This window comes from Maniola hyperantus, chromosome 8 (genome assembly GCF_902806685.2).
Source record: "Maniola hyperantus chromosome 8, iAphHyp1.2, whole genome shotgun sequence".
Lineage (NCBI taxonomy): Eukaryota > Metazoa > Arthropoda > Insecta > Lepidoptera > Nymphalidae > Maniola > Maniola hyperantus.
In genome coordinates, this window is record NC_048543.1 from 4449395 (window position 1) to 4465842 (window position 16448).

The following is a 16448-nucleotide window of genomic DNA, read 5'->3' on the forward strand; positions in this document are numbered from 1 at the left end:
GCAAAATTATATACAAAACAGAGATTAACACCTAGGTGTGTATGTACTTTATGAAACAATTTATTGACATAAAAAAACAGAACGGAATTTATTGGTACTTATAAAGATAACCAACAACAAAATACGATTGAGTTTATCAAGCCTTGGTTGCGTTCGCTGCGGAGATGATCACATGCACAAGCCAAACGCATCTGTTCTGCAAGACGACCTGCGGGGACGTAAGTGTGTAGTGCCTAAGCTACTTTCATTGGGAAGTTAGGTTTTTTGAAAGTGTGGCGTCTATACCACTGTGGCATCCATCCGTACTTTACCCTAGTGTTTTATCGTTACAAGTGTTATTATCTTGTAGGAACCCTTCGTGTGCGAGTCTGTCTCGCACTTGACCGGTCTTTTATAAGTGTAGACTGAAGCCACAGATTTGGGTAAGTATATTAATATAGTTGTTTGAAAGTCCTATGATAGTTCTGAAGTAATGTAATCCGAGTCGGGAGTAGATAAGGAAGATTATTCGTAATCTTATTACCTCGACAGTAATAAAATATTTTCCGTAGATATAATGTTTGATCTTCTGCAGAAAGCTTTCTCAAAGAGCTTTCTTATTTACAAGGTAACCTCGTGAAATAATTTATTTTAATATTCCGGTTTAAATCCTAAAAATGTGTTTTGAATTTAAAAAAATTATCTTAGAATTCTTGCAACCAAATTATTCTGATTTTATCGCAGGTACAAACCCATGAGAAAGAATAAAAAAGATTTCTAAAAACAGCACTGTAGAAACCGCTTGCTCGATTGCTCACTATTTAATAATAACCGAATTCTTACTAAAAAATTAAAAAATGGGTAATTTTTTTACAGATTTTAAGTTTTTTTTTTGAATTGGTATATCATGTTGCTTTTCATTCAACAAATTATAAGTGACAATAAAAATTCAGTAAGTATTAATGAATTTAATGTATTTTTAACAGAAACAGAGTTTTCAAAATGTTATTATGTCAATGTTTTTTTATTTTTTTTATTCAAATACAAGTTAGCCCTTGACTGCAATCTCACCTGATGGTAAGTGATGATGCAGTCTAAGATGATAGCGGGCTAACCTGGAAGGGGTATGGCAGTTTGTATTAAACCCATACCCCTTTGGTTTCTACACGGCATCGTACCGGAACGCTAAATCGCTTGGCGGCACGGCTTTGCCAGTAGGGTGGTAACGAGCCACGGCCGAAGCCTCCCACCAGCAAAAACTTATGCAAATAATTCTTTATTGCAAACTTATGGTTAAAATCCACTACCTACTACTACTCAAGAACTAATTTGTCAGTCAAAGACCTTGAGATAAACCATGGAAAGATTACAACGGATACAAAGCACAAAGCTTAAACACAAATTTTTTATTTTAGATGGGTAGAGATATTTGAAAGATTAACGAAAACTAAATCCATGCAGACGAAGCCACGGACAAAAAGTAGTTTAACATTAGTTTACGATAAGTAAATAATAATGTATCGCCTGAGAGCTTACGTTGGTTCTCTCTCGGGGTTAATTTTATTACCATCTTCCTATCTAATTTATCATCATTAAAGTTTTAAGCTTGTAGCGTAACTACACATTTTTACATTAGCTCCACTTTATTATAATAATCAGATCAGGAAAGGAACCAAGGTTTCTCTGAGGGTCCAATACTCAAGAGTGAATTTATTGTTATGGCCATTTAAAATAGTCCAATTGCATGACAGGTGGTTAAAGTAAAATTATGATCACCGTTAAATTTTCACCATTAAGACCCCATGCATAACTCTCTCCATCGCCCCCTGAGTGACTCTAGCTTTCTTATGGGGCCCATCGTTAGCGACCATGTAGGGGTCACTGTAAAACATTTTTTGAAAAGTCTACGAGTATTAGGTAATTAATTATTTTTGTGGTAAAAAATAATTTCCCGAAGCTTGTAGAACAGATGCACTAGAGATGACTTTTAATTAAAATTGTAATATTGCCGAGAGAGTGTATATTGCTTTTAGATAATAATAATTAGCCATCTTGACTTAATCCTATACACGTGCTTGTAAAGCAAACGCGGCCTCCTTAAAAGCTGGGTAGGTATCTGGTATCCACTATGCTTGGGAATAGAAACGAGTTGCAGGGAGCCGCTGGATTCAGGCGGCGTAAGAACGTGGCGTTTGGACCTCCCAACAAGAGATCTCTGTGCAGCTGTGGACGTCTATTGATTGACAATAATGATGGTCGGAAGTCTAGCGTTTCAATCTCCTGAACTGCTAAAATACTCGAGTCGTGAACGGATGTATAAAAAGTGATTCGGAAAGAGGGTTCTTACCCAAAAAAGATCAATGCACTCATCGTTATAGACAACTTTTACTATGAAAAACAACACTTAAATCATGAAAAACAAAAGAAAGACAAACACAGCGCGTGAAGAGTCAATTTGTACGGACTATAAATTCGAAACGATACTTTCTTTCAGATTTGGGATTTCTTGAATCTTGATTTTGGTTACAAAAGTTAGGCATAAACAGTACACTATCTAAGCAAGCTTAACAAAAAACTTAAGACTTACGATGCTATAGACATCCAGACAATGTAGTCAAACATATCACGCCCCTATTTAATAGTGTCAGGGGTAAAAAAGAGCACAAAACACGACTGGGTATTGATTGGCCATTTGTCGTGCATATCACAATTTTTTGTCCAAGCGGACGGCCGTGTGAAATGCCAGATGGCATACAACAAAAACGATTTTTACACACCAAAAAAAGCTTCGACCTAAATGTTCTATTTTTGTAACGAATTTTTAAATATTTTACACTTTTATGAACTACTTATTTATTATTTAACTAGCAGCTTATGCTCGCAACTTAGTCCGCGTGGACTACAAACCAATATTTCGGGTTGAAATTTCAATAATCCTTTCTTAGCGGATGCCAACATCATAATAGCTATCTGCATGCCAAATTTCAACCCAATCCGTCCAGTAGTTTGAGCTGTGCGTTGATAGATCAGTCAGTCAGTCAGTCAGTCAGTCAGTCAGTCACCTTTTCCTTTTATATATTAAGACTAGGCGATGCCCTAGTAGCCCTAGACTTCATCCGCGTAAAATTTGTTTTTCAAATCGCGTGGGAACTTTTTGGTTTTCCGGGATAAAAAGTTGCGTATGTCCATTTTCTGAGATGCAACCTACCTTTGTACCAAATTTCATGTGAATCGGTTAAACGGATGGGCCTTCAAGAATCCCGTGGGAACGCTTTAGTTTTCCGGTATAAAAAGTAGCCTATGTCCGTCCCCGGAATGTAAGCTAACTCTGTACCAAATTTCATTAAAATCGGTTTAACTGTTGGGCCGTGAAAAGCTAGCATACAGACAGACAGACACACTTTCGCATTCGTAATATTAGTATGGATTACCAAACGACATTATGGATAATATGTCTATCCATAAGTAAGTGTCAATAAGTGCGTACTTTGTTTTACTTACATCAAAGTTTTTATTTATTCTCTGTATTCTCTAATATTCATGAAGTACCTAGTCCAAAAATAGCTATATTGAAATGTAAAGGTACATTAATTAACCATGTACCTATTATAACATCGCATGCTGTAGTAACATAACAATAATCAAAACGAATACTAAGGTTTCATAATATTTAAACACTCATTTAAAATGTACTATAATTGGGAGTCTTGTATTATTAAAAGAACCGACTTGTTTTCATTTTAATATCGGCTTTTACGAACTGGAATAATTATAATATTATTCTCTTGTATATAATACCTAAGTACAACATTATATTATTTTATAAGGTACAGGGTGTGGGATGACGCCTACATTAATCAAAGCACTCTCAGTAAAAGATTGAAGAATAATATCAGCTATCCAAATCTGAGTTTATTATCTACGACTTACAAATGGCTTATTATCTTCAAGGGTACTAACGTGAAATTAATTTGCTTTTTAAGAAAAAAATTGTACCTACTTACTTTATTACTTAAGTACATGACAGACTACGACACCGAAGCTTTATTAAACTTGCCAACTTATTAATTTGACGAACGTTTGCTGCGTTTAGTGAAGTAATTGGAAAAAAATACAACGGACTTCTGTTACTTTAATGTACTGTTGGAATGTCTTCTGTTTATCAAACATTAAGGGCCATAGCAGACACAATGCTTTTAGCATAAGCGATTTTGCGACTGCATCAATTCTGCATCGCATTTTGACTTTCTGCAATCGATCCGCCCATTGCCGCCGCCGCCGTAATCGCGAGTTCGAATTTTCAACGCTGCATCACGTTTTGACCATCAGTCGATCGCTATTTTGAAGTAAATATTATAAGTAAATGCGGAAATGTATTTGTTTGTTGTTTTATTGGTTTGTACTTTTTTATACTACTATTATAGAGTTAAAAGATATAGGCAACTAAAAGATAAGAGATTTGGTGTTATTAGGTTAGTAGGTAGGTACCTATAATTATAATAATAATATGTGACACCGTTTGCGAGGCGTTAAATGAACGGAAATTTGATGATCCGGCGCTGTGGTTGTTTGTAAACGAAGCAAATTACCCGTACCTAATAACTTCCTTGATACGATTTCTTAGCGATGATTGGGGTGAAAAATGTATTTACTTAATAACAGAGATTTCAGTAATAAATAATTACTAAATTTAATGCAATAAGTATAATGCTCTAGTCCTCAAGAACTCTCGATAAAAAATGAACTAACAAGTCGAACAAAATTAAACTCAAAGAGCTAAGACTTCGATTTACAAGGTGTTAGAGAATGTCCGCAGCATCCCGGAAAGCTGAGGTTAGGAACGATGCGGATGTGTTAATGTATACCAAAAAAACCGGTCAAGTGCGAGTCAGACTCGCGCACCGAGGGTTCCGCACTACAGTCGTATTTTATCAACATTTTGCACGATAAATCAAAAACTGTTTTAGGATGTACAGGCCTTTTCATATTATGATACCCCATTTGGTATAGTAATCTTACTTTGAAAATTGAAAATACCAATTATTTGTTTATGCACAATTTTTTTTGTGTGATGCAACCACAAATCCACGGTTTTCGGATTTATTCCTTTATTTGTGCTATAAAACCTACCTACCTACCAAATTTTATGATTCTAGATCAACGGGAAGTACCCAAGTAAACCCTTTTGGTTTTCTTGACAGACACGACGGACTGACGGACAGACAGACAGACAGACAGGCAGACAACAAAGCGATCATATAAGGGTTCCTTATATCCTTTTGAGGTACGTAACCCAAAAAAAATAATGAGCCTCGAAGCATACCTAATACCCGTAGGAGATGAGGACTTAAAGAATTTGTTAAAAACTCCAATGTACTTACGACTAACAATCTTTGAAACAGCTGATCGCAGAAGAACTCGTTACAAAGTTCTGTGAACTGGAGGAACCGTTTGAATCACAGGTTTACATAAAATTTGAATGTTTGAATGTTTGTCAAGTAGCAGAGTCAACAAATGAATTTATGGCCAAATAAATTTTAAGTACTAATTATTAGTACACAAGAATTATTATTTTCTATATCCATGTTTATGGCACTATTTGGTACTTACTACCTCATTATTAATTGTCATGTTATAATAATAATTTAAGGTGCCTTGGGGTAATTTTGATAGGAATATCTATGAGATGATCCTAACGTCTTTATTTCGGTTGATTATATAAATTCCAATTAGGTCCATTTATATTGTTTATCCCTCTTTATATTTTTTCAAAAATCCCATGGGAACTCTTTTATTTTCCGGGATCAAAAGTAGCCTACATTTTCCCCGGGGCGCAAGCTATATCTGTATCAAATTTCATCAAAATCGGTTAAACGGATGGGCCGTGAAAAGCTAGCAGACAGACAGACGGACAGACATACACACTTTCACATTTATAATATTAGTATGGAATGAATGATATGTATGAGGTGTGGTTTAAAACAATACTATCCTAATCCTACTATGCAACTAATATTATAAATGTGAATTGTGAAAGTGTGGATGTCTGGATGTTTGGATGTTTGTTACTCAATCACGCAAAAACGGCTGAACGGATTTGGATGAAATTTGGAATGGAGATAGGCTACTTTTTATCCCGAAAAATCAAAGAGTGCCCGCGGGATTTTGGAAAATGTAAATCCACGCGGACGAAATCGCGGGCATCAGCTAGTAAAATATAATATCTTCTATTTTAAGATAGGTATAGACATAATTATATTTTAGACGCTTTCTTATCAGTATATTTTGAATGCCAAAAAAGTCTTTTGTCCTCAAAGTTTAAAGTGCCCCTAATTCACGACAAAGGGAAGTGGAAATTCAGACTACTTTGTGCTCTAATGAGACGGTATTTGGAGCATGATCGAAGCCTTATTTTACCCAACTGCGCTGCACTAAGGTGTGGTAAATGTGTTGATTTGTATTACACGTATTTGTATCAACGTTAATGTAGAGTAATTAAGCTGATTATTCTATCTTATATAAACTGAAGATATTGAAATTCACGGTTTTTAGATTTTACCCCATGTATTATAAGGCCTACCTACCTGCCAAATTTCATAATTCTAGCTCAACGGGAAGTAGCCTGTAGGTTTCTTGACAGACAGACAGATAGACAACAAAGTGATCCTATAAGGGTTCCGTTTTTCCTTTTGAGGTACGCAACCCTAAAAATTATCGTTACTTGCCGATGTTCAACGCAAGGTAATGAAAACTTTATAAGTTCCCATTTAAAATGCTCTTCTTAAAAAGAGTAAAAAATAATGTTGCCTACGTTATTCCTAGACATGGCCCCGTCTATTCACGATTTCCCGTTACCTACGTGACCTAGAAAAGTAGGTACGAGCTGGAAGTTGATAGGTATGTGATAAACATCCTAGGCGTACATTATTTAAAGGTACCTACTTATTACTTCGTTTAAAATAGAACCTTGTCCTTGTACGATGTATATAATATGTGGACTCAGTAGGTAAAGCCTTAGTCAAGTACATGTTACGATATCGAATTTTATTGAAGGTCAAAATATTTAATGTTACATACCTATTACCTACCTAGTACCTTGTAATTTTCAAAAATAAGGGCTCGGGGACTTTGCTCGGTTCAAATTATTGAAAATCCTTTTTTAGAGTGAAAACTTAGTAGGTAGGTAGGTACATGCAAAAGATCAAGTTTTTAGACCAAGTGGTTTATCTGTAGGTCTGTACATTTTAGTCAGTTAAATAAACATTTTATGCGACTACTAGCTTTTTCCCGTAACTTCGTCCGTATGATATAATTTGATGATAATATTATTATGATATATGATATGAATTAATGATATCCATAATATGATATGATACAATTTACTAGATATAGAACAGACTAGATAACTCCCGCGACTTAATCCGCGTGGATGTAGGTTTTTAAAAACCCCGTAGAAACTCTTTGATTTTTCGGAATAAAAAATAGCCCATGTCTGACCCCGGGGCGCCAGCTATCTTCTACACGAAATTTCGTAAAAATTTAAAAATTTGTCCAGTCAACTATTTACCAGTGAAAGAAATTTTGAAATCGGATTAGTAATTTCGGAAATTACCCCCTACATCCAAATTTTAATAGGTAGGTAGGTAGTGTAACTAGGAAGGAAGAACAAAAAAGCTATACAACATTAAACGAACTGAAAAAAAGTTCATTGACTTAATTAGTCTTACTAGCTGACTCGTTCCATTCTATAGACTAAATAGACTAAATAAGTTGTAAAAGTAATAAACATTCTCTGAAAAATGTTCTAAATGATGAAGAAAACTGCATTGTGATGAAGTTATCCATTAAAAAGCTTTTATAATTATTAAGTACATAACCAAAGCTAAAATGCGAAAAAGTTTTAAGCGAATACATAGACGGACGCAGTTTGCGAGTTGGTTTCATACTTTTTTGAAGAGATATAAAATAACGAAAAGGGTTAAATGTTTACCCTAATTTTATTACAAAAGCATGAATGTCGGTATATTTCAGAAACTTTGCTTCGAACAAGCTTCTTACAAAGGCAAGAAAGTAATCAAAGTTCGAAACAGCTTGATAAAGAAGGAAATAGTAAATACTGTGGGATTAATAACAGTTGAGCGCGCAGCTGTAATCAAAGTTTCAAATTGGTTTAAAAACCGCGACTCAGCAGGCAATTGAGAGTGCCATGCATGGAGTTTCTCACGCATTTTTGTCCGTTAGGAAAAGCACGGGGCTATCTCGGACTCCTGCCGACTTAAAACCTCATAAAGTTCCCTCTCACCACTGACGACGGAATCACGGAGCACAAGAGACCGGCAACTCCGCCAGTGGGTGTCGGCTGAAGCAGACCCACCCCTGGGACACTACTTGCCTCCAAACACCGTTAGGCATGCTGGATCCACAGCAGCTTAACAAGTCGCGAAGCTGAAGCGACAGCTAACGGTGTAGGTAGGTACACAGTGAAAAGAACCGATAGACCAAAGTTGGAGTCTAAGATCTTTGAATCATGATCCTCGCATCGAAAGCGCAGCGTTGAGAAACTTCCTCCCCACTAGTAGGGGTATTAGGTGATGGACAATCTCAAGCGAGTCGCTGGGAGCCCCTGGTCGGAAGCGGCACAGCCTATTATTTTGTATCTGTGGCGATCCTTGCAAGAGATCAAAATATTATTAAATCCTACGATGAACGTCTATCGGTTGAGATGACGCCGAAGAAATGTATCTAACAAGACGAGAAGAGTAAGTATATGGTTATACTATGGATACTTATTTACGTTGAGAAATATATTTATAATTTTGGAAAATTCTTTCTCTATTAATATTATCATTTTGATAAGAGTAAAGAATAATAAATTATGACGCGCTCCTAGTTAAGTAAGTTAGTAAGTATAAGTATGATACATAAGTCCAATATTTTTCTCATATGATTCAATTTACTTCCCCGGTAGCCTCTCTGGCTCTCTAATAAATATTGCCCTTGGGAATAGCATCTTGGAAATAAAAATATTGTTCATTAGAGGGCATTATAACAGTAGGTAGGCATGATACGCTACGGCACAAAATATAATAATAAAGTTATGATTCCGAACCACGCTGCACGCAGCAGCGCTGCCGCAACAGTGCTCTCACCAGCTGTCACAGCTGCCGCTATATTGCTGCCTAGCTCGGAATGTAATGTCATATAAGCTTATAGAGATTGTATGGGGACCAGTAGTGCCGCGACAGGACTGTGACAGCTGTTGACAGCACTGTTGCCGCAGCGCTGCTGCATGCAGCGTGGTTCGGAATCATACCTTAACATGTATAATATAGGCTATAGCTAAGTTACTACGCACGTGCGGTCTAAGGAATTGTCAATACATTTTGCACTCTGATGGAGCACAGGCGTGGCACGGACTATCGTCTGGTAAATTGATGCCGGAGGAATTCATGTCTGTCGGACCACTCCACAGCGGCAAAAATGTCGCCAGTTGTCAATAGTCTCGATGCAGTGACCAAGTTTAGTTGTCGCGCAGCCACAAACTACAAGAATGAATGGTACATGCGATGGTACAATTTGTTGCGATGGTGGTGTGGTTACTTACCTACCAGTGCCTTGCCGCGTATATTATCATGGGTGCGATTTACGGTCATTTTGGTACGTGTGAATGGATTTGGTACGCTTTTGGTAATTCTTTTACCGGCGACATTTTTGCCGTGGTGTGGTTGTGGGACGTCGCTTAAGAGAAATACTTTATATAAATACTAGCTTATGGCCAGGACTTTATCCGCGTGGATTATACAAATTTCAAACCCTTATTTTACTCCATTAGGGGTTGAATTTTCAGCCAGTCAGTCAGTTACATTTACCTTTTATATATTTAGATTTCTACACACAATAATTCTTTAGCTCATACTCCCGGCGAAGTTTAATCCAACATTACACTCGGTCTACATACATTTCCTTTTAAAACCTGCCCACTTCTTGTTTTATACATTTCCCAACATTATTCGAAATCAGGTTGAAACTACATTAACTTAATTAAGGCTCTATCGATCAATGGCCATTGTAGAGCACTTCGTTTAAAGCTCAAGTCATACCGCAAGCTAAAATAACTTAGCTTAGCTTATCTCACATAACTTCGATATCTTCTCATTTCATACTTCAATTCACACAACAAACAAGCTAAGCTAAACGAGCTTATTGAACTGTGGATTAGCTCTACGATGCCAGCTAAGCTAAGTAAACTATGTCGCTTTGACAACTTTGTAAGATAATATCCACAGTTAATATCTCGTATCTCATTGTATTTGGAATTGTTCTCTTAATATGACTCTAAAATAATCTGAAAATTCTCCTGAATAAAGTATAAGTTTCTCCACTTCTACGTTGTCTGAATTGAAACGCCTAAAAATATCGAAATCTGTTTCTTTCTTTTTCTTTTTGAATTACATAATTTCATAAACGTCTTTTTTTTTAAATTTTAACAACATCATCATCTGAACTTACTTCATCGGTGATCATTCGTATAAATCGTGCAGGTGCTTTGTGAAAGACGAGTGTTGACTCGCACCCCTTTTTATTTTCAATGTACCTAAGCCTGTATATTTAAACAACTGCCAAAAAAAGGAGTGTAATGTTTTCTGGATTCATGGGTGTGTGAGTGTCTTTAGTCCTCCATAACTTCTAAATGCCTGAACCGATTTGCATATACCTAAAGGGTATCATTAGAATCTTTACATTATACCGACTGACACTGGGTATATTTTTTTTATATATCAATATGGCGGATAGCCGCCATATTGATATATAAAAAAATATACCCAGAATATATATAGAATAGTGGCATATAGATGCCACTATTTTCTTACTAGAGTAGAACTCTTGGTGTTACTTTTCGTTCACTCTTTTTCGTTATCTGTGGTTTTTGGCAGGGCAGTCGTGTATTTTTATTTCTATACGGCTCGCTTAGCTTACGTAGGTTCGCTTAGCTTAGCTCGCATAGTTGGTACTTGGTTGAAAGCCATGCTAAGCTACTTTAGTTCATGGTGTGACCTGTGCTTAAAGGCGTTTAAAAAGACTCATAAAAACCTTTGTTTCAAGTGATTATTGGAGGTTTACATAATACCAGTTGCCGAATTTGGTACCTAAGTTCATATCAACGTGGAACGGAGTGGATGTCTCCGGGACACCTTACTCAGCAATTTTAGCCTTTAGTGTTTTCGTAAATAAATCTAAGTGGGATTATTCTAAGGTGTTTATTTTTTGTAATGTATAATAACAGCGAATAACGATAATTTTTTACTTTACTGTATGTTAGTGATGAGACATCAAAGTTTCAATTTTAATTCCCGGTACTCTCGGTGTGTGGCGCTTCGAATCGGCACAAAAAAAGAACTACAATTTTGTACATAGCACACCATATTATATTACAGCGTGCCTACCTACTATGTAAATAGTATTAATATATAATTTCGAAAACACAGACAGACATTTCATTTCAGTGAGATGTAGGGAGAAGGTAGAGTTCAAACAATAGCTCTTGGCTCCAATGTCATATCGATGTGCCTAATGTTTCAGGGTGTGACTGTGGACTGAATAGGTCGATACGACGCGATGGCGCAACAAGTAAGCGGGGCGAACAGGTCCGACAATCGCAGACCAATTTTATTATTTTACTAGCTTATGCTCGCGACTTCGTTCGCGTGGACTACACAAATTCCAACCCCCTTTTTTATCCCTTTAGGGGTTGAATTTTCAAAAATCCTTTCTAAGCGGATGCCTACGTCATAATAGCTATCTGCATGCCAAATTTCAGCCCGGTCCGTCCAGTAGTTTGAGCTGTGCGTTGATAGATCAGTCAGTCAGTCAGTCAGTCACCTTTTCATTTTATATATTTAAGATATTTGGCTAAAAATAAAACATACAGAATACCGATTGCAATAATATATTACACGTCCTACAAATAGTCGGTGCGTTTAAATACGTAGGCAATCTGTTTGCCGAGAATCGGTGACCGATTTATTGTCGGCAAAAATGTAACACTCAGATTGCAATATTGAAACGCGCATGTCCTACAAAAAGTGAGTAAAAAACTTTATGATAAAAGTCAGCAGCCCGATTTTCGAACCTACAAAAAGTCTGACGCGGGCGGATCGCCTAAGCGGGGCCAACAGGTCCGATTTCAAAGATCCATGACGAGGGTGCTGTTACAATCAAATTAATTGGTATACGTCATTCCTTTTACACTTTGGGAGTTCCTGTTACCATCGTTCGTGCTAATTACTTATCCTTTACCCGACACTTTGCGAGCGAGGCGCATTCTTGGAGTTAGGTTTACGAAGGTGTAGATAAGTTGTCTATATTCGTCTGTCTGTAGGTTTGTTTGGACAAATCTTCGAAATGGCTGAACTGACTGACGGGAACTCAGTACGCACAATAACTTTAGTGTATTGATTTGTTTCGAAATATATTTTATCAATTTGTTATTAGTCATATTTTGTTTATAATAAAAAACGTAATCATACAAAAACTTATAACACGCTAACCCTCATAATTCTTCAATTCTCACACAGAATGTGGTCACGTAGGAGGCATACACTGAAAATGGCCTTTTCTTGGAAAGGTAAAGTATAATAATTTATATTATGAACGTTTTGCCGGTAGGGTTGCCAGATCTTAAAACCGAAAAGCCGAACAGACCAGCCAGTTTAGCCGGACATTTGAGTGAAAAGACCGGACAATCTTAATTTTTCAGTCTTAGTAAGTATAACACAAAAAAACAAGGCTTTTATATTTTTTACCTTAAAATATCCTCAAACTCTAATAAAAGAACAATAAAATAAATGAACCAATCTTTTTTTAAATCACTTATCAAAATTACTTATTTGAATTAAACAAACCTAATGAATGAACCAGTCCCATTTAAATAATCATCATTCTTCACACCTACTATTATTGCAAAATGTAAAAAATGGTCAAATTTAAAAAGTCTAACAAAAGCCGGACAGGCCGGACACCGTCTAATTTGGCCGGACATCCAACCAAAAAGCCTGACTGTGTCCGGCTTTATCCGGACGCCTGGCAACACTATTTGCCGGTATTTGGTTATTATTCTTCACTTGAATAGGATTGGGATGGTCACATGTGTTTGTGCCAAGCGATTATTCAGTGGAAAAAGTCGATATTATCTTAATCCCAGGGTTTTTCCTTGATTCTGTATGAAAATTCAAAAAGCAGCGCGTTTTATATTAACAAAGCTTTTGTCGGCTATCACGTGACACTTACGAATTCATTGTAAAGAAAAAGAAGAATAATAATCAATTTTAGGGTTCCGTAACTACCTCAAAAGAAAAAGCAACCCTTATAGGGGCGTTTCGTTGTCTATCTGCCGTGCCTGTCAAGAAAAGAGAATCAAAACCAATTTCCTTTTGACCTAGAATCATGAAATGTGGCAGGTTCCAGGTTGCAATGTCATGTAGCACTAATGAAGACAAAAATCCGAAAACCGTTAATTTGTGATTACATATCACAGTTACATCGAACAAAAATTAAAATGTGCTCACGAATTAAATTTATATTTATACCTGTTTAAATAAAATATATTATTATTTAATAATCAGTATAGTAAATCACATCATAGATTGCGCTGCCGGCTACTAACTTGCATTATTGCACATAAAAGTCTCTTCTTGTACGATGGTACCGAACCTTTCGTGTGCAAGTCCGAGTCGCACTTGACCGTTTTTTAATATGTCTAATATCTCCCTTTTCGTCTCTAAGTATAGAACTTGTGCAAGGGGCACTAGACTGGTCCAACAATCGTACATCAAGCGAGGATTGATTCATTAATAGAATAGAATACTTAGAATAGAATAGAATAGAATATTATGATAGAATAGGATAGAATTGAGTAGAATAGAATACGCTTTTATTCAAGTAAACTTTTACAAGTGATTTTGAATTCGGAATGCCGTTCGTACCTACATAATTCAGAAACAGACAGGGACTTGCGCATTGCCCTTTGACTTCTGAACTTGGCCCTATCCAGGAACTGTTTCCCTGAAAACCTTTCGACCGAAAACAGAAATAGCTATTGTGCCATGTTTGTTTAGAATAGGGGGTCTTGAATATTGGGTCATGTTCAAAAGTGTGAAATGAGGTCAGCCGTGATTCTCGATTAGGGTTGAAATAGATAATAATATGCAAGTAAAATGGTGAAGTGTCTTTATAATATTTTCCCTGGTCATAGGTATTTTGAATACCTACCTGCGATATTTTAAAATTAAGATTTAGAGTCATGGTAGTATGTAAATAACATTGCGAAAATTGCCCAAAAATATTCATTATTATTATTTAAATTGTCTGGTGGCTTCCACCTTGGCTAGCTGTTATCATCATATTGAAAAAGCCGTGCTGCCAAGCGATGCGTTGACTGAAACTTATTAGGAGCGTAATATACCCAAGCAAAGCCGGGGCGAGTCAGCTAGCCATTGCATACTTACTTAGTTAATTTTCCAGGAAAATAATAGAGTGGATTTACCGTCATGCCAATATACCGCACGAGTTGCACTATTATCATGAAGATAGCGATCAGTAAGCTTAGTATGAGATTTTACTTCGTTTTGCTATTAGTTATAGAATTTGAGCGTCGAAACACGTCACACTAAAATGAATTTAAAGTAGATTGATTTAAAGTAAAAAAAAAACAGTATGGATACCTACCACCGAGATTGATTTCGCAAGGTTTTTGCTCGAAGCGTTGGTAGAGTATGGACAAATATGAGCAAAATATGAGCTTTAAAACAAGGAAGGCTCCATTTTACTCTAACTTTGAATTCTACCAACGTTGGTGAGATGTAAAATCTCATACTAACTACTCTGGGCCAGCTCTACCATCAGACGTAAGATACCAGTAGGACCTCAGTGTAAAAAAAATAGAAAAGTAAATTTCTTTCTTCGCTTGATATATTTCTGTAAAATTAAAGAAAAATTTTCACGCTGGCTCTTTTATTTCATTATAATAAGTAAGCGTTTATTTAAATTTGAAAGAAATCCTTACCCCTGCGCTCGCCAGATCGTCATCCAGATATTATTCAATATCTGTATGACGATTTCCTGTAGGTACCTACATACCTACGCTTTTGTATACAATATAGCTGTTACTGTTGAAGCTCGAACTATACGGAAACCTCTTAGATTTTCCAGTAAAGCTCAAAATTTACCTAGTCTTAACAGCTGTTTTGCGATACTTAATTATTCGTTAATTTCAGACTTTTTAAATGGGCTACCTACGCCAGAAAGCTTGCTCCGTCGTTCCTTCATTCAGCTTGTTTCACTATGGATGTTGCCGATGTCTCCGAGGTAAATCTCAAGATTTACTGAGAGAATACTAAACTACAACATGGGGTTATTCAAGGGACCAACAAATTCCTAAAAGGCCGCCAACGCATCGGCGGTTCCTCTGGTGCTGCAAATGTTCAAGGGCGGCGGTAATCACTTAACATCAGGTGACCCGCCTGCACGTTTGCTCGCTATCTCAATTAAAAAAAATAGTGAAAAATTCAGACTTTAACCTTGAAGACTTGGTAAATATCGGGTTTTACCGGAAAACCATGTCACTGTTGCCGTACACAGTTCAAGCTTTAATACAATAAGCATTATTGCAAAATACCTACTAAAAAATTATAGCAGCTGTAAGGTATTACCTACTTATCTGTTTATATTCAGGATTATCTTTACAAGAAAAGCATTCCATCAGGCAAGCACAACACATGCTATTAAAGCATCATAAAACCACACCACACCAACTTAACAACACGCAAAACAATATACGGCGTTACGTGTAAGTAAAAAAGTTTGAACGGGCCATAAAATAAAGAGCTGAAGTGAGAATTATTACGATATCACCATTTAGTAGAGTAACAATAACGACCTGTTGAAAACGGGTGTGTTGTCCTCCTCTAGCGTTATCAGTCACGTATTTGTGTCTCGTTTTGGCTTGGCGGGGCGAGTGCGACGCGTCCGCGCGATTCGGCACTTGGAAACTCACTGAAAGCGCGCCCTAGCCGCCCTAGCCCCTACGATCTATAAGGAAGCGCTCCGCCCGCCCACGGAACGAGCCCTGAATACAAGGCACGATAAACAGATGGTCACCTGGTAAAACGATGCCTGAACAATATTATATTGTTTATATTAATCCGTTACACGGTTTAATGTAAACAGTGTGGAGATACCTTACTAACCTAGATTGTTTGTTAATCGCTCGTCCGGGATTTGTTGAATAATGGAGCGGAATTCGTTCATTTAGCTAATACCAGATTAGAATAAATGTCATTTGGTAGGTATGATGACTTCTGAACACTAATAAGCATAATTTGAATATTAATTTATAGTTAAGTGTTATAGAGAAAGAGCCTGTGAGGGCCAGACCTTTGTTAATTTATAAATGCTGAACGTTTCTCTGCGTA

At 36.7% G+C, this 16448-nt stretch overlaps 1 protein-coding gene across 1 annotated transcript in view; it reads right to left on the reverse strand.

Annotated features, from left to right (window-relative positions):
* The window catches only part of LOC117984518 (uncharacterized), an 84968-nt gene extending 68949 nt beyond the window's left edge, over nt 1-16019 (reverse strand). The window contains exon 1 of the mRNA XM_069500329.1: nt 15914-16019. The gene's annotated coding sequence lies outside the window, so the exon portion shown is untranslated. The remainder of the gene's footprint in view (nt 1-15913) is intronic.
* Nucleotides 16020-16448: the final 429 nt, after the last annotated feature.